At 36.9% G+C, this 20,617-nt stretch overlaps 1 protein-coding gene across 1 annotated transcript in view; it reads left to right on the top strand.

Annotated features, from left to right (window-relative positions):
- LOC146853734 (olfactory receptor 1C1-like) overlaps positions 1–20,617 on the top strand; it is a 169,548-nt gene that overhangs the window by 26,277 nt on the left and 122,654 nt on the right. The window lies entirely within an intron of this gene.

Raw genomic sequence — 20,617 nt, 5'->3', positions numbered from 1 at the left:
ATCCAATGTACCATACTTGCGAACATTTTGAACTTGGAAAGAGGGAGATTTTGAAAAAAAACGGGGGTGTTGATTTTCCACTTTGAGTTACATTGAAAAAGAGGAGATTGTAGACAGGAGACAGATCAAATAAAGCCCATTTGAGCTTAAAAACATTGGGCGTTTCCTGGCTGAAACCAGTCTGCTGGCATGTATGGTTGTACTACCATTGCCTCTTCCTTCTGCCCACAATGGTCTATTATATTGCCACAGCCTCTCTTGCCAGTCCTGTATTGTTGGTTTGTTGCCCCTGCCCCCCTTTCCACTGCCCTCCATAGTCTGTTGTTCTGCCACTGCCCATCCTGCCTGCCCAGTGTGGTCAAATTGTTGCCTCTGCACTGTCCTACCTGCCTTCAATTTTCAGAGTCCGTGCCCCTGGCCTCTGCCTCTCAACAGTATCCCAATGAACAACTATATTGCTAACATTCTATATTTATTACAAAAGTGTGGAACGCCTGACGTCATCTTGATGTAATCAAAACTGTAATACCTAGAGCATTTCCTTTAGAAATTAAATGTATGAGAGGGTCTTATTTGCATCAAAATTATGGTTAGTGCTCTAAAAAACTAAAATGAGGACATATTTTCTGAGTTTTCAAATAGCGACAAACAACTTTAAAATTATTTGTAATCTTTATGTTTTTTTATCCAGTTGACCACTTGATTAAATGTTGCACTTAGGGGAGAGGATGTGCTGTTAGTTCCAGAGCTGCAGACTTTGCAACTGGGGAACCAGGTTGGAGTTTCTGCTTCAGCTCAACATTCTGTGATTCTGGTCAAATCACTAAAACTCGCCATGTCTACAACCAAAATGAATTTGATCTTGTGTGATGTAACCAATGCTTATGTAAAGCACTCCAATACCTGACAAGTCTGCACTATATAAAACTGCAAATACACAAAAAATAAGTGTTTTGCACACTTCTGTCATTGGACTACATGTGGGCTACATCTGGGTGATATTTGTGCTGCATTTGGGCTCTTTTGTCTCAGGTGGCCATCTTGGGAGATTTATTTGTTATGAAGTTTCTTAATTTCCTCATTTACTGCAGTCTCCTCAGTAGGAAATGCTTTCAGTTTTTTACTTTGGTTCCATCAAGAAGGCATTCAGATGTGTCACACATTTGCCATAAATTCTGAATGTTAGCACTCTAGTTGCTCATTAGATCACTGTAGTAAAGCTACTGCTCACCACGGAAGTCTGCTGCTGGTATTCAAAGTGCATGTTTCAGTCTGCATGTCAGAAATTTTTTATGAAATTGAAGAGGATTTGAGAAGTCAAAATGTGCCCTAATTTTTCTTTCTGCAGCACTAATCATAATTTCTATGGCAAAATGAACCCCCTCATTTTGTTCCTTTGTAAATTAAATGTTTTAAGTGTTACCACTTTATTCCAATCAAGATGGCGTCAGGTGTGCCATACTTTTGTCATAAGTAAGACTGTTAGTCTAGTTGTTCGTTAGAACACCCTGGGACATTCTGTCATTGGGCTATACTTGGGCTATATCTGGGTGATGTTTGGGCTACATTTGGGCTCTTTTGTCTCTGGTGGCCATCTTGGGAGATTTATTTGTTATGAAGTTTCCTAATTTCCTCATTTACTGCAGTCTCCTCAGTAGGAAATACTTTAAGTTTATAACTTTGGTTCCATCAAGAAGACATTCAGATGTGTCACACATTTGCCATAAATTCTGAATGTTAGCACTCTAGTTGCTTATTAGATCACTGTAGTAAAGCTACTGCTCACCAGGGAAGTCTGCTGCTGGTATTGAAAGTGCATGTTTCAGTCTGCATGTCAAAATTGTTTAATGAAATAGAAGAGGATTTGAGAAGTCACTCAAAATGTGCCCTAATTTTTCTTTCTGCAGCACTAATCATACTTTCTTTGGCAAAATGAACCCCCTCATTTTGTTCCTTTTTAAATTAAATGTTTTAAGAGTTACCACTTTATTCCAATCAAAATGGCTTCAGGTGTGCAATACGTTTGTCATAAGTAGGACTGTTAGCGCTGTAGTTGTTCTTTAGAACACTCTGGAAAGCTGCAGTACAACACAAGGGAATGAACTGACAGTCTCTGCCCTTGTTGGATGTACATGTTTTACTGAGAATTTCAGACTTCATTCTCGTTTGACTGAGAAAGATAATGTGAATTTATAGAAAATATGCTCTCAGTTTAGCTTATAGATCACCTTCCAAACCTCTGTGGGAAAAGCATGAGAAAATAGTTTTCATTCAAACATGATTCATGAAATCACAGTAGAAGGCTTTTTCACATGGTAAAATCACCTTAGAACACACCACAATTCCTAAAATGAGTATGGTACCATCAACAAATGATTTATAATGTAACTAAATTCTTAAAACCTTCTATTAACTGCAATGGTTTTTAATGAGGTGCTATCATGTATATTGGTCCCAAGATGGCTGCCAACACTTCTTGGATGAAGTACTGACAGCTAATCAGATCTCACGATGAGATGTGTGGTTAGGCTCCGCCCAGATATATCTATCTTTTTAACTCTAATTTTATCAGGAACTACTGAACGGATTTACACCATTTAAGCAAAAGGCAGGAGTCTGAACTGAGTACTACCTCTTTGCCAAATATGGTGTAATTCCGTTCAGCAGTTCGGACTGTAGCTGCGTCAACAGGTCCTATGGGAAAATGCATGGGGAAAACGCGTTTTGGGACCCCCCTTTTTTCTTGGCCCCCGCTTGACGAATCACAGTTAAATTTTCAGGATAGGAGCGGACCTGAGCAGGCCAAAAGTTTGGAAGATTTTGCGAAGATTCGTCAATCGGTGCCAACGTTCTTAGAATGTTGCGGATTTCCTATGGAAAATATGTCCTAACTATAACTACCAACTGGCGACTGCCAGTAGGTAATATATATATATATATATATATATATATATATATATATATATATATATATATATATATATATATATATATATATATATATTATTGTAGGGTTATCAGCATACATCAATTATGACAAGTGCCCAGCAAGATGCGTTTCGACAGTGAAACACTGTCTTGATATATATATATATATATATATATATCACAATTCAGTCTGGCCCAAGTTCGGAGGCTCCCGGGTGCTCTAAGGCGGTGCACGCGAGGCGCAGCAGGACCCGCTGCGAATACAAGAATTCAGCTTTTCCCATAGGGAAGTTTTTTCCTCATGCACTCCCGTGTGACGGAGTCAAAAACCACACCGGGTTTTAGATCAAATTACAGTTTCTTTATTTCAGCATCCAGCAAAACCTAAATGCGTTTCGGTCTCTACGGAGACCTTGCTCACAGGTAATGTGTTTGACAAAATGTGTGCTTTTAAATCAAGGGGAAGGGGGAAAAACCAATTGGGTTACATCACTTCCTGTAAGTTGTACAGGCATTCTGGGACATGTAGTTTGTTGATTCAACAAATGGCGCAAAACGTTGATTTTTATCTTTTTCACAGAAAGCATACTTCCAAAATTAAAGTTTCTTAAAGTTTTTGCATTTAACTCATGCATTTGTTGTCATACTAGATAACATAAAGAGTTAAATTGACAGACCCACAAAATTGTATCAAGGCCCTCCAGTGGGCAAAACCTGTTTCGCACTAAATTTTTTTCGTCAATTTAGATGCTGGTTTAAGAGTTCACCAATTTTTTTAAATTATAATCATACATTTCAATTGATGTGTTATTTGAACAACTTAGATAAGTATAATAAAGCCCTCTAGTGGGCGAACCATTCCACACCATAATTCGTGATTCAACGTTTCACTGTGCAAAATAAATGATTGTTCAAACATGTCCAGAATGAAGAAAAATGTGTGAGAAAAGATGTGGGAATTTGTGAAGAGTGAGCAACAGTCATTATCTGATAAGTATGTAAGTACATCTTTACAGGTGGCAGTGTAGTTCTTCATCTTGATTATGCCCGAACGGGCTCAAGGTCCGGAAATTCATAATATGTTTGGACTCTTTTTGTCTCATCACCAGTTCACGATCTCCGCCTCTTCTATTTGGTCCAACACTTTCAATTCCATAGAAATTTAAGGATTTCCAATCACCTTTATGTTCCTTCTCCATGTGTCTAGCCATGGCATTACTGCGATCAGAGTTAATTGTCGCACGAACATGCTCCAAAATCCGTAGTTTGAGTTCTTTTTTGGTGCTTCCAATATATTTCTTTAAGCATGGGCACTCAAGGGCATACACAACAAACTGAGTTTTGCAATTAATTAATTGTTCGATTTTCCATGTTTTTTTGTTTGCCATCTGTAACTCCTTAGTTGTCTTCGCAATGCAACAAACTTTGCATCCTGAACATTTGTAGAATCCTTTCGGTCTACGCCATGCTTCGGGTTTATTTGGTTCTTGAAAATGACTATGAATCAATTTGTCCTTCAGGTTTTTTGCCCTTCGATAGGTCATATCTGGGTGATCTCCTACAATTTGAGACACTATAGGGTCCATGTGGAGAATGTGCCAGTTTTTTTTAAGAATCCTTATGATTGCTTGGTTGGCCGTTGAGTGAGTGGTGATGAAGCGTATTTTATCTGATTCGTCCTTTGTTGATTGATGTTTGTCCATCAATAAATCAGTTCTATTAATCATTGTAGAGCGATTAGAGGCAATTTGAATCCAAGCTGGGTTGTATTTTCGTTTTAAAAACCTATTTTTGGATAGGTCTTTTTGTTGTTGCCAGTCATTCTCGTTTGAACAAATTCTTTTGGTTCGGAGAAATTCTCCATACGGGATGTTTTGTAGAAGGCTAGGTTGATGAAAACTCTGAGCATGTAGGACCGCATTTGTCGCGGTACTTTTACGGTGTAATGTAGTATGCAATACATTGTCTTTAATGAAAATCTCCGTATCCAGAAACACAACCCTAGAGTCACTGATTGTATAGGTAAAGTTTAAACCAAAATTGGAGTTGTTCAAAATTTCGAAGTACCTTTCAAATTCCTCATTTGTTCCTTCCCAAATTAGCAATAAATCGTCTATATACCTTAGCCATGCTATGGTTTTTTGGACCGCTTGATCGTTTTCCGATCTCCATGCCCATGTCTTTTCCCATTGCCCCATTGTCAGGCAGGCATACGAAGGGCTGAAAGAAAAGCCCATTGCGGTGCCTTTTGCTTGCCGGTAGATTTCATTTCCAAATAAGAAAATATTTTGCTCCAGGCACATCGAAATCATCTCCAACAGCATGTTATTATGATCAGTCAGTTGTATGCTTCTGTCCTTAAGGAAAGATTTAACTGCTTCAATGCCAATTTTATTTTCAATATTGGAGTATAAGGATATTACATCCATTGTGATCAATTTGTACGTTGGTTGCCATGGAGTGTCCTGTAATCTTCTTAGCATGTCACCCGTGTCTTTTATGTAAGATGTTAAGCCCTTAACATAGGGTAATAGAAACACATCAATGTAGTTGGCAATAGGTTCTAATAATGCCCCTTTGGCGGAGATTATTGGTCTTCCTGGCGGTCTAGTGGCGTGTTTATGGATCTTAGGCAAAAAGTAGATTGTTGGCATTTCGGGGTGTTTTGTTTGAAGATATTTGTATTCATCAATGTCCAATAGTTTTTGTGAGAACCACAAATCCAATTTTGTATCCAAATCTTCTTTTAGTTTAGGTAAAGGGTTGGTTTTTAATTTTTCATAATATTCCTTATTTTCTAGTTGTGAATGAGCTTCCCGCATATATGCCTCCTTGTCTAGAACAACAACATTGCCACCCTTGTCAGCAATTTTAATTTCGATGGTATCATCTTTTTGCAGTGAGTTGAGAGCCTGGCGTTCTTGTCTGGATAAGTTATCTTTAGTGAATGGTATGTTTAGTTGGTAAAGATCTTTTACAACACATTCCTGAAAGAAATCAATTTTGTTCCCAGGAGGGAGTTGTGGGTAAAATCTGGACTTTGGTTTTATGTTGGAAATTCCAGCTCCTAACTGTACACAATATGTAACCCGAAGCATGGCGTAGACCGAAAGGATTCTACAAATGTTCAGGATGCAAAGTTTGTTGCATTGCGAAGACAACTAAGGAGTTACAGATGGCAAACAAAAAAACATGGAAAATCGAACAATTAATTAATTGCAAAACTCAGTTTGTTGTGTATGCCCTTGAGTGCCCATGCTTAAAGAAATATATTGGAAGCACCAAAAAAGAACTCAAACTACGGATTTTGGAGCATGTTCGTGCGACAATTAACTCTGATCGCAGTAATGCCATGGCTAGACACATGGAGAAGGAACATAAAGGTGATTGGAAATCCTTAAATTTCTATGGAATTGAAAGTGTTGGACCAAATAGAAGAGGCGGAGATCGTGAACTGGTGATGAGACAAAAAGAGTCCAAACATATTATGAATTTCCGGACCTTGAGCCCGTTCGGGCATAATCAAGATGAAGAACTACACTGCCACCTGTAAAGATGTACTTACATACTTATCAGATAATGACTGTTGCTCACTCTTCACAAATTCCCACATCTTTTCTCACACATTTTTCTTCATTCTGGACATGTTTGAACAATCATTTATTTTGCACAGTGAAACGTTGAATCACGAATTATGGTGTGGAATGGTTCGCCCACTAGAGGGCTTTATTATACTTATCTAAGTTGTTCAAATAACACATCAATTGAAATGTATGATTATAATTTAAAAAAATTGGTGAACTCTTGAACCAGCATCTAAATTGACGAAAAAAATTTAGTGCGAAACAGGTTTTGCCCACTGGAGGGCCTTGATACAATTTTGTGGGTCTGTCAATTTAACTCTTTATGTTATCTAGTATGACAACAAATGCATGAGTTAAATGCAAAAACTTTAAGAAACTTTAATTTTGGAAGTATGCTTTCTGTGAAAAAGATAAAAATCAACGTTTTGCGCCATTTGTTGAATCAACAAACTACATGTCCCAGAATGCCTGTACAACTTACAGGAAGTGATGTAACCCAATTGGTTTTTCCCCCTTCCCCTTGATTTAAAAGCACAAATTTTGTCAAACACATTACCTGTGAGCAAGGTCTCCGTAGAGACCGAAACGCGTTAGGTGTTGCTGGATGCTGAAATAAAGAAACTGTAATTTGATCTAAAACCCGGTGTGGTTTTTGACTCCGTCACACGGGAGTGCATGAGGAAAAAACTTCCCTATGGGAAAAGCTGAATTCATATATATATATATATATATATATATATATTACCTACTGGCGGTCGCCAGTAGGTAGTTATAGTTAGGACCCTCTTTCCATAGGAAAACCGTAACATTCTATTTGGAATAACTTTGGCGCCGGTCGACGAATCCTCGCGAAATTTTCAAAACTAATGGGGCGCTACGCTCCGCTCCTACCCTGAAAGTCTCGGGGGGATTCGTCAAGCGGGGGCTGAGATAAAAGGGGGGTCCCAAAACGCGTTTTTCCCATGCATTTTTCCATAGGACCTTTAGTCCGAGCTACAGCCCGAACGGCTGAACTGAATTACTTGAAATTTGGCAGAGAGGTAGTCCTCAGGTCAAGGAAGTGCCTTTTGTAGGTTTGGTGTAAATCTGTTCAGTAGATTCTGAGAAAATAGCCTTTAAATCAATATATATATCTGAGCCAGCGTACGGTGCGCTTACGGTGCGCTTACCGTACGCGTACGGTGACGTGCGCGAGCGCGATTATGATTGGCTGTTAGATCCTAGTAAACATTCGAATCGGTCGAAACCAGGAAGCGGCGGCCGCCATTTTGTGTGTTTCACTCAGAAAAAAAAGGGTGATAACTTGAAAAGGGGGCAAGGAAGAGAGTTACAGACCCCCTAACATTTGAAAGGGGGTCAAAGAAGGACAGAAAAGTACAAAAAAAACATTTATTAATTTTAAAAAAAATCGCGGGGTACGCGTACGGTAAGCTTACCGTACGCGTACGGTAAAAAAAAATTAAAAATGAAATTAAATGCAGATTTAAGTGTTTAGATATTAGGGGGCTCTAAAAAGAGCCGTTGTGTTTATTGTGATTTTTTAGTGGTACCTACAAGTAAGTACCGATGCAGAGTCTAAGGTTCAACAGGAAGACTCTGTTCCCTTCATCACTGAAGTGTACACCATCTCCTCTATAAATGTCTTGCATGTCGTAACGCAAGTTGTTGTGGTAAATGGAACCCATACCATAGTCACGGAGGAAAGCAGAAACAGATTTGTTGACGTGCTTTCTTGCTTTGTCAATCTGCGGACAGAAATGATTGGACCAGTTCCATTTTTGCCTTTGGCATATGTTAGAAAACACAAAGGCAGTTTTGGGGAAAAGTGAAAACAGTTGTGCAAAGGTCTCCTTCATAAGCATTTCCAGACCTACCCCAGTCAAAGTGCCTAGGTCATTGCCACCACAGTGCACTATTATGAGGTCAGGGTGTTGGATTTGCATGAAGGATTTCACCAATGGCATCAATTGGTGCCACTTTAACCCTCTCTGACCAATCCATTTAATGTCTACATTTGGCAAAGCAAGGTCTCTCACCATACCTGTTTTCTCTGCATACTTTTCACTCCAGAAGACATAGCTGTGCCCTACAATCCACACTGTGAACATCTTCAAAGGAGATCTGGATGCACTCAGGATGTGTATTACAGTAGAATGGGAAAAAGAAATGAAAGACAGTTTGGAAATGGAGGCATACATATTTTTTTAAAATAAAAAGAACTCATTGGCTGTTTCACATCATTCTACACTAAAAACTAGGCTGTATGTGTAAATTTATAGAAGCATGTTTTGTATTGGTACAGAGAAATGTGTTATCAAAGAACAGTACTATGGATTTGCTGTTAGGTTTGAAAAGTCAAGCACTCTTGCTCCTTGAAAATGAAACATTGTGTGGCGAACTTCTGACCTGACTGTAGACAGCAGTGTTCCATGAGCTGTTGCTATGGTAGCAGGCAGAAGTCAAGTTGGGGGAAGGGTACTAGGCAGAAGTCAAGTTGGGGGAAGGGTACTTTTGGAAAAGGGTTGGTTTTCAACCAATAGAAATGTGTGAATACATTTGAAAAAAAGGGGGAAGCACTGAGATTTGAACTTAACATGTATATGTGTGGAAAAAGAGAGGGAAACTTTGCCATTATCTGGTTCTGCTGAGAGGAGAGAGGTGTACAGAACAGAGATCCTGGCTCTCATTATCTGCTGTTTGAGTGCCACATTTCTATCACAAATAACTAATTATAAAGGTGAGTTAAGAGTTTGAGAGGGGATGTATATGGTAAATTAAGAAATGAATAATAGCATTGGAATTCCTTTTGTTGAAGTTGTGTTTATCATTTTGTGTTTTGGGAGAAATTTAAATGTGAGGAACGTGTAAAATAATATGGACTATGTTTTCACCATAAAATAATGTGTATTATTAAAAATGAGGAATACTTTTAGGGTTTGAGGTTCCAGTCAGTAATGCAAATACATTCAGCGTCACTAAGGCCGGTTGCCCTTGCTGGAGTGTAGTCAGTCACCCAGGTTACACATGTTGCTGGTCTGAAAAAGCTGTTTGGACATGTGCTGTTTTCAGAATCTGAAAAGTGGATTAGAAATGTGTCAGATTGTAAAAGTACTTATCACTTGCCAAAAAAAGCAGTAGTAAGTGTGCTTTCAAATTGGCAAAGAAATTTCGTTTTGTGACTAATATGAAAACATGACTCTGTGTGCAAAGAGGAATTACAGGCAGAGATTTATTGTGTTTTGCTCTGGTAATTTTACAGTTGCATTAGTAGGAAAGGGGGAACTATTTTTTTTGTGCAGAAGCAGACTCTTAGCACACAGCCAACTGCTTATCCTGTGGAATCATGCACAGTATTTACAACTGAGTGGGGTTTGAGGTTGCAGTCAGTAATGCAAATACATTCAGCGTCACTAAGGCTGGTTGCCCTTGCTGGAGTGAAGTCAGTCACCCAGGTTACACATGTTGCTGGTCTGAAAAAGCTGTTTGGACATGTGCTTTGTTGAGAATTTGAAAAGTGGATTAGAAATGTGTCAGATTGTAAAAGTACTTATCACTTGCCAAAAAAAAGAGTAGTAAGTGTGCTTTCAAATTGGCAAAGAAATTTTGTTTTCGGCCTAATATGAAAACATGACTCTGTGTGCAAAGAGGAATTACAGGCAGAGATTTATTGCGTATTGCTCTGGTAATTTTACAGTTGCATAAGTAGGAAAGGGGGAACTATTTTTTTGGTGCAGAAGCAGACTCTTAGCACACAGCCAGTTGCTTATCCTGTGGAATCATGCACAGTATTCACAACCAAGTGGGGTTTGAGGTTGCAGTCAGTAATGCAAATACATTCAGCATCACTAAGGCTGGTTGCCCTTGCTGGAGTGAAGTCAGTCACCCAGGTTACACATGTTTCTGGTCTGAAAAAGCTGTTTGGACATGTGCTTTTTTGAGAATCTGAAAAGTGGATTAGAAATGTGTCAGATTGTAAAAGTACTTATCACTTGCCAAAAAAAAGAGTAGTAAGTGTGCTTTCAAATTGGCAAAGAAATTTCGTTTTCTTTCTAATATGAAAACATGACTCTGTGTGCAAAGAGGAATTACAGGCAGAGATTTATTGCGTATTGCTCTGGTAATTTTACAGTTGCATAAGTAGGAAAGGGGGAGCTATTTTTTTGTGCAGAAGCAGACTCTTAGCACACAGCCAGCTGCTTATCCTGTGGAATCATGCACAGTATTCACAACCGAGTGGGGTTTGAGGTTGCAGTCAGTAATGCAAATACATTCAGCATCACTGAGGCTGGTTGCTCTTGCTGGAGTGTAGTCAGTCACCCAGGTTACACATGTTGCTGGTCTGAAAAAGCTGTTTGGACATGTGCTTTGTTGAGAATCTGAAAAGTGGATTAGAAATGTGTCAGACTGTAAAAGTACTTATCACTTGCCAAAAAAAGAGTAGTAAGTGTGCTTTCAAATTGGCAAAGAAATTCTGTTTTCTGTCTAATATGAAAACATGACTCTATGTGCAAAGAGGAATTATAGGCAGAGATTTATTGCGTATTGCTCTGGTAATTTTACAGTTGCATTAGTAGGAAAGGGGGAACTATTTTTTTTGTGCAGAAGCAGACTCTTAGCACACAGCCAGCTGCTTATCCTGTGGAATCATGCACAGTATTCACAACCGAGTGGGGTTTGAGGTTGCAGTCAGTAATGCAAATACATTCAGCATCACTAAGGCTGGTTGCCCTTGCTGGAGTGAAGTCAGTCACCCAGGTTACACATGTTTCTGGTCTGAAAAAGATGTTTGGACATGTGCTTTTTTGAGAATCTGAAAAGTGGATTAGAAATGTGTCAGATTGTAAAAGTACTTATCACTTGCCAAAAAAAAGAGTAGGAAGTGTGCTTTCAAATTGGCAAAGAAATTTTGTTTTCGGCCTAATATCAAATCATGACTCTGTGTGTACACAGGAATTGTTTTTAGATATTTAATTTGTGATGTTGTTATTGTGATTTTCACTTGTAGGAAAGGGGTACTTAGTATTTTAAGATTTGAAAAGATCATAAAAAATGTAGTAATATATTTAAATAAAATAAAGATTTTTTTAATTTTGTTCAGGTATTGCTGAAGAGCAGTGAACAAAATTTAAGATGCCTACAAAATAAAGAGTAAGGAAAAACCAGAAAAAAAAAAAATATATTTGAAGACAACTGGAGGACCTAAGTTACCTGGAGATGCTCATGTTGGGAAAAAAAGAAAGTCTTCTGGTAAGCAAACAAAAGATTTTTTAAAGAACATCTTCAAAAGAAGGAAAAATGTACAAAATGTCTGTACTGGAAAGAATGTTTTAAATAGGAAAGAAAAGGAAAAAATTGAGCATTTAGTTAATGCAAATATACCTTCAGAAACTATAAAGATTTTTTTAAACAGAAAAACAGCGTTTAAAGAGATACGTAGAAAAATGTTTCAGAGAAGAGTTATGTCCAATTTGATAAAGGATGTGAAGAAATATAAGCAAAAGGCAAAATTTTATAAGAGAAAAAAAGAAATTGAAGCCATTGCAGCTAAGGCATTAGAATTAAAAAGGAAACTATTCATTTTAATTTTGAATAGGATGCGTACATTAGATAAAATGGTCAATGTACTGAAATCACAAAGCAAAAGGAAAAGAGAAGTGAAAAGAACAAACTTTTGTAAAGTGTTTTTATGAGAATGGATGCATAGTTCAAGTAGTGAACCTTTTTTTAATGAAGAGAGTTATTTTCAAAGTAATAGTTTGCTGCATGCAGTTGACACCAGAGGTCGTGCTTACGAAGTGAAAAATGGTTGTATAATGGAGAAGGAGAAAATGGTTCCAAGAGATGAGGTACAAGTGATGGCAGATGAGGTTATGGGGAGACGTCCTAAAGCCCCAGTGTACACTTGGAATTGTAGTAGTATTTGCACTGTGCATCAGGAATCTATTGATAAATTTCGTGAGTTTCTAAGAGAATATAGTAAAAAAAAGTGTAAAACAGAAGATTACGGTGCTTCAAAGTCTAGATCCATGCCGAGTGAGAGAGAATACTGGTTTGCAGGGTCATTCTCTGGCTTGTCTATCTAGAAAAGTGTGTAAAAGTGTTTTTCATCATTTTAGGATGCTGGCTGTTCATCATACTGAAATGAGAAAGTTTGTGAGACGGTTGTATTTTGCTAAAAGTCCAGCAATAAAGTTAGATGAATTGAATAGGGCTCTGTTCCGTGGGTCAGTATCAGATGTAGAGAAGGTTATTGATGAAATTCAGTTTTGTTACTTTGGTCCTGAACAAGACAGTGCAGAAAAGGACACAGTAAATGAGGAAGAAGTGGAAGAGAATGTAGAACCATTTGTAAGTAAGACATGTAATGAACACATAACAAAATTTGAAAAAATCTCTAATGAAAGACCAAATATTACTTGTATTTGTTGCCGCAGAACTCATTATAGAAAACAAACCAGGTATGTTGATCTCTATAGAAAAAGTGAAAATGAAGATAATTATAAGTGGAAGGATTTTGCCACATATATATTTCTTGAAAATTGTTTTGAATTGGGTGAAGTTCAGCGTATTTGTAAATACTGTTACAACAAATTAGAAGAAAATAGAATGCCGACCAGAGCTGTACATAATAATTTAGAATTGGATGCTATTCCTGCCGAACTTTCAGAATTAAATACATATGAGTCTATACTTATTCAATGTGTTCATCTGTTCCAGACCATAGTACGTATGGAGCCAAAAACTGGTAAATTACCTCCTTCAGATTTACTGAGAGGTTTAAAAGGAAGAGTGGTGTATTTGCCCTTGGATTTGAAAAAAAATATGGAAACTATTGATGCAGATACTTTGGAAAGTGAACCATTACTTATTCTGGTTAATGGTGTACCTACAAAGAATAAGAAGATTTGGCAGGAGCTGGTGGATGTACGAAAAGTACAAAGAGCAAATTTGGATTTGAAAAAAAATAATAAATGGTATGAATCAATTTATATAGAAGAAGAAGAAGAAGAAGAAGATTTACAAGAAGACACAGAAACACCAACTGGTCAAATTGAAAAAGTGGACAAGTCAAAGGAAGAAGAAATTTATGAACATTTTAGCATACATCCTCTTCATTCAAAAGAAGTTATGGGAGACACTATTGATCTGTTTCAGATGAAGAAAGCAAAAGGAACTCCCGTGAGTGTATGGGAGGAGAGCTTGGAAGCTCGATGTTTTCCCCAGCTGTTTCCTACAGGAAAAGGAGGACGATACGATGAACGTCCAGAACAGATTCCAGCTTCTGAGTATCGAACTACAAGACTATATGCAGAAGATCCCAGATTTCGACAAAGTATTCCTTATTTGTTCCATCTTTTATTTGAAAGCGACTTGTCTGCATTGTCTTATGCAGTAAATCACATTTTAAAAAGTGGAGTACATTTACAAAATGTGTCTGCTAAGGATTTTATGGAGAAAGTGCAGCACCGAGATGATCATTTGGAAACACAACTGATCAATATGATGGCTTGTCAGCGTGGGACAAATTAATATTGGTACCGACGCCATGGTGAATTAAAATGCATGTTACGAAATTTAGGAACACCAACATGGTTCCTTACCCTAAACTGTGCTGAGTACGCTTGGGATGATTTACTGGATTTTCTACGAGAGGCAAATTCAAACATTAAAAACATCGAATACAAGACAGCAGGAGAACTGTGCTCATTGGATCCGGTTAATGTTTGCAGATATTTCAATCATAGATTTGAGGCTATGATGTCCTTCATCTGCAATAAAAAAAATCCACCTCTTGAAGAAGTAGAGGATTTCTTTTGGAGAAAAGAGTACCAGGCAAGAGGTGCTCCTCATATTCATATGCTGTTGTGGATTAAGGATGCCCCAAAGTTTGGAACAGATACTGATGAAGCAGTGTTATCTTTCATTGAAGAATATGCAACATGTGCTATACCAAACAGCACAGAAGAGAAAAAGTTAAAGGAGCAAGTTTTACGTTTCCAAAGTCATCGGTGTGGAAAATACTGTCGACGGAAATACAAGAGCAAAGATAAATACTACACTAAATGTCGATTTGGATTTCCTAGACCTGTTCTTTCAAATGGAAGAGTAAACAGTTTTATGTCATCTGTGAGACATACTATTACAAGAAAATCACCTAAGAATACCTACAACCTTAAAAGAAAAGAAGAATCAAAAAATATAAATGACTACAACCCAGTCATTTTATCCATGTGGAATGCTAACATGGATATACAGTATGTAGCTGACAATTCCATTGCTGTTGCTCGATATGTAACGTCTTACATTACGAAATCAGAAAAAACAGAATTGAAGGAAATGTGAGAAGAGATTTCTCACGAGAAGACTGTCAGTAAGAAGCTGTACAGTTTCAGTTTAAAGATGTCATCGCATCGAGAAATTGGATCCTACGAATGTTCAGATAGGTTATCTTCTGCAAGTCTCTACTCTAAATCAAGAAGAATAATTTGGGCAAGTTTAGGCCTTGCAGCAATGAGAAATCGGGTACTGAAATCTGTTGGAGAAATTGAATATTTGGCCGAGAATGACCCAGAAAGTACAGATAGTTTGAAATCAAACATGTTGGACACATATTATCCCAAGAGAAGTTATCATCTGGAGAACATGTGTCTCTATGAAGTGCTGCAGAACTACATTTATTCACGGAAATCCGCAGAAGACATCAACAATGGAAAGTATAAAGTCATTGGTGAGGAAGGATGTTTGGTGAAGCAAACAAAAGGAAGTTTGATAAATCACAGGAGGCTCAGTTGCGACACTACTGAGAAAAAGGAATTTTACTACTTGGCTCTTTTACAGCTGTTTAAACCATGGCGTACAGAGGATGAACTACTGGGAGAATTTCAAAGCTATGAAGATTCCTTTAATGCTTGCAAAGACAGCATACAATGCAGTACATTCACAACTTATGTGCAAATGTTAAATGAAGAAATTGAACAGGAAACTACAATTGCAGCTGAAGTAGCTAGAGACAGTTCTCAAGACAGCCAAAGTTCAGAAACACTCAGTCAAGATCCCCTAGGACAACCAATCGTTGAAAATGAAGCTACAATAGCCATGAATGAAGTGGAAATGGCTATGAATCAAGCTCAAGAAGAATTTATAGACTTACCAAATTTGGAAAGACAACTGAATGAAGAGCAGCAACAAATTTATGAAGAGATCACAAACAAAATTGATTACGGATTACTACATGAAAAAAAAGAGTGCTCATGCACATCATTTCATCCAATCAGGATGTATGTAAGCGGACAAGCTGGAACTGGAAAAAGTTTCTTAATAAAAGTCATCAGAAACTACCTAAAGCAAAAAACGGATTCAACTTTGTCTTGTGCGGTTACTGCTCCAACTGGGTTAGCAGCATATAACATAAAAGGAATCACCTTACATCGTTTGCTAATGTTACCAGTGGAGCATGAGAACAAAATACAATACCACAGGCTAACTGGAGAAGCATGCTTGGAAGTTTCAAGAGTATTGAAGAAGATGCAAGTTCTCATTATTGATGAGGTGAGCATGGTATCAAACTTAATGCTTGCCTTTGTGCATTTAAGAATGCAACAAATTCTTAAGAGAGACTATGACGTGTTATTTGGTGGAAAACATGTCATAGTTTTTGGGGATCTTCTACAGCTTACTCCAGTTAAAGGACAACCAGTGTTTAATACTGTGACACATGAAGACACAAAGAAGTCATTGGGAAGCATCGGTAATGCAAATATTTGGTCCTTCTTTGAGTACAAGGAACTTACTACTAATATGAGACAAGCAAACGATGAAGAATATGGAAGTATTCTGAAAGATATGAGAATAGGAGTACTCACTGAAGCTGGTAAAAAAGCATTACAGAGTCGGTTGCTACATAATTTATTTCCAAAGGAAGAAATAGTTGCAGAGAAGATATACAAGAACATTGCAGAAAAGAAAAGTGTCATCTGCTTAATGCCAACTCTACGTGAATGCTCAATATTCAATGAGGAGCTTTTGAAATTGGAAAAGGAAGATATCAGGAAATTGGAAGCAGTGGACAAAATTCAGGATGGAAGAATTACTATCACATTAACAGGCAAACTGAAAAATAAATTGGATTCACTAGAGAAGAACATTTCCAAAACTGCTGGATTAGAAAAAAATCTATATGTTTGCATGAACTGTAGAGTATTTTTAAGGAGAAATTTGGATGTTGAAAAAGGTTTAGTTAATGGAGCTATGGGAAGAGTTGTAGGTTTTATTAATTATCAGAAAAAAGATGGAATTGAATGTTTAAAAATAAAATTTGATCAGATAGAAGAAGTTATAGACATTTGTCGTTGTACAGTTCGTTTTATGCTTGTGAAAGACTTATATGTACAAAGGAAACAGTTTCCGTTTTCTCTAGCATATGCTGTAACTATTCACAAGTCTCAAGGATTGACTGTAGATTGTGCATTTGTAAACATTGGTTCAACTGTGTTGAAAGAAGGTATGGCTTATGTAGCTTTGTCACGAGTGAAAACATTATCTGGTTTATTCATGATAGACTTTGATGATTCAAAAGTTAGTGCAGATACAAACTGTGTAAAGGAGTAAAATAGATTAAGAAGAACCTATGCTCCTCATTTAGGTCAGTATCCTGTGTTGGAAAAACGTGTAGTTTCTCGAAAAAGGAGAATTGAGAATATCTGTAATGAGGATGTAGAGAGGAGGAAAAAAAAGAGGAGTGATGTAATTGCAAGCAAAAAGAAAAAGGTAAATGTTGAAGAGGTTGTAGGTTGCCATTTTGAAAATAGCTCTGGTGTCAACTGCTACGCTAATGTAGTGCTGAATGTTATATTTTATCTGGAAAGTTTGCAAGAGCAGATATTAGTAAATCAGGGAAAAAGATTCTGTTCTGAGTTGAGTCTCCTTTTTCAAAAGCTGAGTAATGATAAAACTCAAATAGAAAGTGCTACTGAAATTAGAAAACTTTTAGATGTATGTTCAGGACGAACACAGTTTTCTCAAAATGTACAGCAAGATGCACAGGAATTTTTGATGTTTTTTCTTCAGGTACTGGAAGAAGAAGGGGTACACATTGAAAATTTGTTTGGTCTCTCTTATAAATGGGAACATAGTTGTGAAAACTGTTTCCATACATGTGGCTCTAATGTGGATTCTGAAAGGTTTATTTATTTAACATTGCCAGAGTGTAAAACAGTCACTTTTGCTAAATTAGTTAAAGATGCTAATCATAGCATGGAATGCAGTGAGTGTAAATCTGAAATGTTTTCAACGTTAATTTTAAAGGAATACGGACAGTATGTAATTTTAATGATGCAACGATGTAAAGCTGATGGTTCAAAATTAGATACTTTAATAAAGAAGTTTACAGGACAGCAATTATCAATTTCAGGAAAAACTTTTGTAACAGTTGCAATAATTTTCCATGATGGACCTACTGGACATTACACAGTTTATCTTAAATGTGAAAAAGGCTGGACAATGTGTAATGATTCACAATTGATTTTCAAGCAACGTTTGCCTTTTGATTTAGCAAATTCCTATTTAATCTTCCTGAAACCAAAATTTTAGAGAAACTTGGCAAGATCTGTACAAAACAATTTTACCATTTTATTGGATTACTATTGGAATTTTCAAATTAAAAGATTTTAAAAATTATCATTTGGCCTAAAGGAAAGGTAACCAATTATATTGTGGACTTATATAATTCTTAATTAATGTTTCGGAAAACAACATTTTAGAGTGAATCGGTAACATCTGTACAATTTAAATTTTTGTATTTTCTTGGATTACCGTTGGAAATTTAATCAAAAAAGATTTTTAAAATTACCATTTGGCCTAAAGGAAAGGTATCCAATTGTATTGTGGACTTAATTAAATCCTAATTAATGTTTCAGAAACCAAAATTTTATTGAGAATCGGTTACATCTGTACAATTTAAATTTTGGAATTTTATTGGATTATCGTTGGAAATTTAATCAAAAATTAATTTCTAAAATTAACATTTGGCCTAAAAGAAAGGAAACTAGATGTTTTGTGGATTTATTTGAGATATATTATTTTTGAGATTATGCTTCTGTAAGAAAATTGTCAGACGGTATTTTTTAGAAATTGTTTTTGTTATTAGATGATATTTTTAATGAATAATATTTTGCATTTCGATAATGTTATGTTTAACTGAGAAGAGATTCTGGGCTTTTTTTAAACAATCTTTGAGTTTGTTATTTTTTTTTTGCCCGCTGTTAAGTGATGAATGCAATTGCTTTCACGATTTATAGTGAAATGCAATATATTCTGAAAACAGCAAAAAAAAGGCAAAAAATTGTTTTTTGAAAATATGTAAATATGTGTACTGTATTATAAAATGTTTTATTAAATATTAATACTTTTTTCTTTTTTTTCAGATTGAGATAGAAAATTTACGAAAACTTGAACCATTTTTATAGCAATTAAAATTAAATTTTAATTAATAAATAAATCTTTGAGTGGGTATGGTAAGTCAGAAATGTCATGGTCCCTTTTTTCCAGTTCTCCACAATCACATTTTCAGTTTTTCATTGTAGTCTCTCATGGATCTTGTAATGTGATAATTGATTTTTAGTGTTTTTTTAAAAAAAAATAAAATAAATTACGCGTACCGTGCGCGTACGGTAAAAAAAAAATCAAAAAAAAGTTTTAAAAACATATATAAAAAATAGTTGAAAGGTAAGGTTGGCTCTTACAAGAGCCGTTGTGTTCATGCGGGGACAGAGGAAAGAAAGAATGGGAATATTAGTCGGTACGACAAATGTGCTGATCTATTTTATTGTTCACTAGGGAAACACTGGTCTCCCTATGACAAATTAGATCATGACAAGTGGCGCACCGTGTTTCAACCCTCGCAAACCGATGGTTTGTTTCCAGAGGAGTAGAAAAAGGAGAAGCTCCCCCCACAGATGAAGGGCTCACCTGACCTGCCGAAGATGGACTCGGCCCTGCAGATGATGGACCAGGCTGAGCTGCTGTGGATGTGCTTGGTTGACTTACTGAAGGGTTACCTTCAGTATGTCGAGCATGTGTCCTACCGTGTACATCTTTAAGGTGTCTCAACATGGTGTGATTCCCGAAGGAATACTTCTTGTTGGGATTCCCTTTTGAAAGTACACGGCCACAAAGCTTACAAGTCACTAAGGGTGCATTTACCTTTTTCTTGTCCTCTGGAAAAGAAAAATACTCCCATATGAAAGAGCTCTTTTGTTTCCTCCTTCTCTGCCTCAAGGTAGTGCTGCTAGCCTCACTCTCAGAAGAGTTCTGCTGTTTTGCCATCGTATCACAAAGACAACTCAGCTCCTTCTCCTAAGGGATCACAAGCAGAAATGAGGGGAATGGGTGTGGTGTAGGAGAGTTCTAGAACTGAAAGTAGTTTCAACCAATCAAAAGTTGTGTTTCATGATCACATGACCCACCGTGCGCGTACGTTACGCTTACGGTGCGCTTACGGTGCGCTTACAGTAAAAGTACGCATGCACGTAAAAAAGACACGCGCTCGCGCGCATGCGCAAAACAGGCACGCCCCTTCACTTCCGCGTAACAAGCGCGTGCAGCGTACGCGTTACGCGCTGTGCGCGCGTGACGTACGTCTACGCAAATTGCGTAAATGAACGCAAACAGCGTAGAAATCTAACGTAATGAAAGCAAGACGTACGCTTACCGTACGCGCACGTTAAAAAAAAATAAAAAAAGGGAAAAAAAAAACCAATATGTCATACTAATAAATCTTACCTGTTTATTTTATAAAAATGGTAAAAAAAAAACATATTGTAGAATTTTTAAAATTTAACCATAGTCTTTAAAAAAGGATAGAAAATTAAAATAAAAATATGTTAAAAAAATTGAAAAAAAATAAAATAAAAAAAATAAAAAACAATTAGCATTTAAAAAACCTTGCAAATTCACTGAAAAAACCATGGGTTTCACACACGGTTAGGGGAAGAGGAGGTCTGCCACTCTATCACAAGGATGATGTCATCAGTGATGTCATCAGTGATGTCATTTGAGATTTCATCAGTGATGTCATGAGTGATGTCAGTGACCATGTCATGAGTGAT

Source organism: Triturus cristatus, chromosome 4_1 (genome assembly GCF_964204655.1).
Source record: "Triturus cristatus chromosome 4_1, aTriCri1.1, whole genome shotgun sequence".
Classification (NCBI taxonomy): domain Eukaryota; kingdom Metazoa; phylum Chordata; class Amphibia; order Caudata; family Salamandridae; genus Triturus; species Triturus cristatus.
This window is presented reverse-complemented; position numbering and strand designations above follow the sequence as displayed.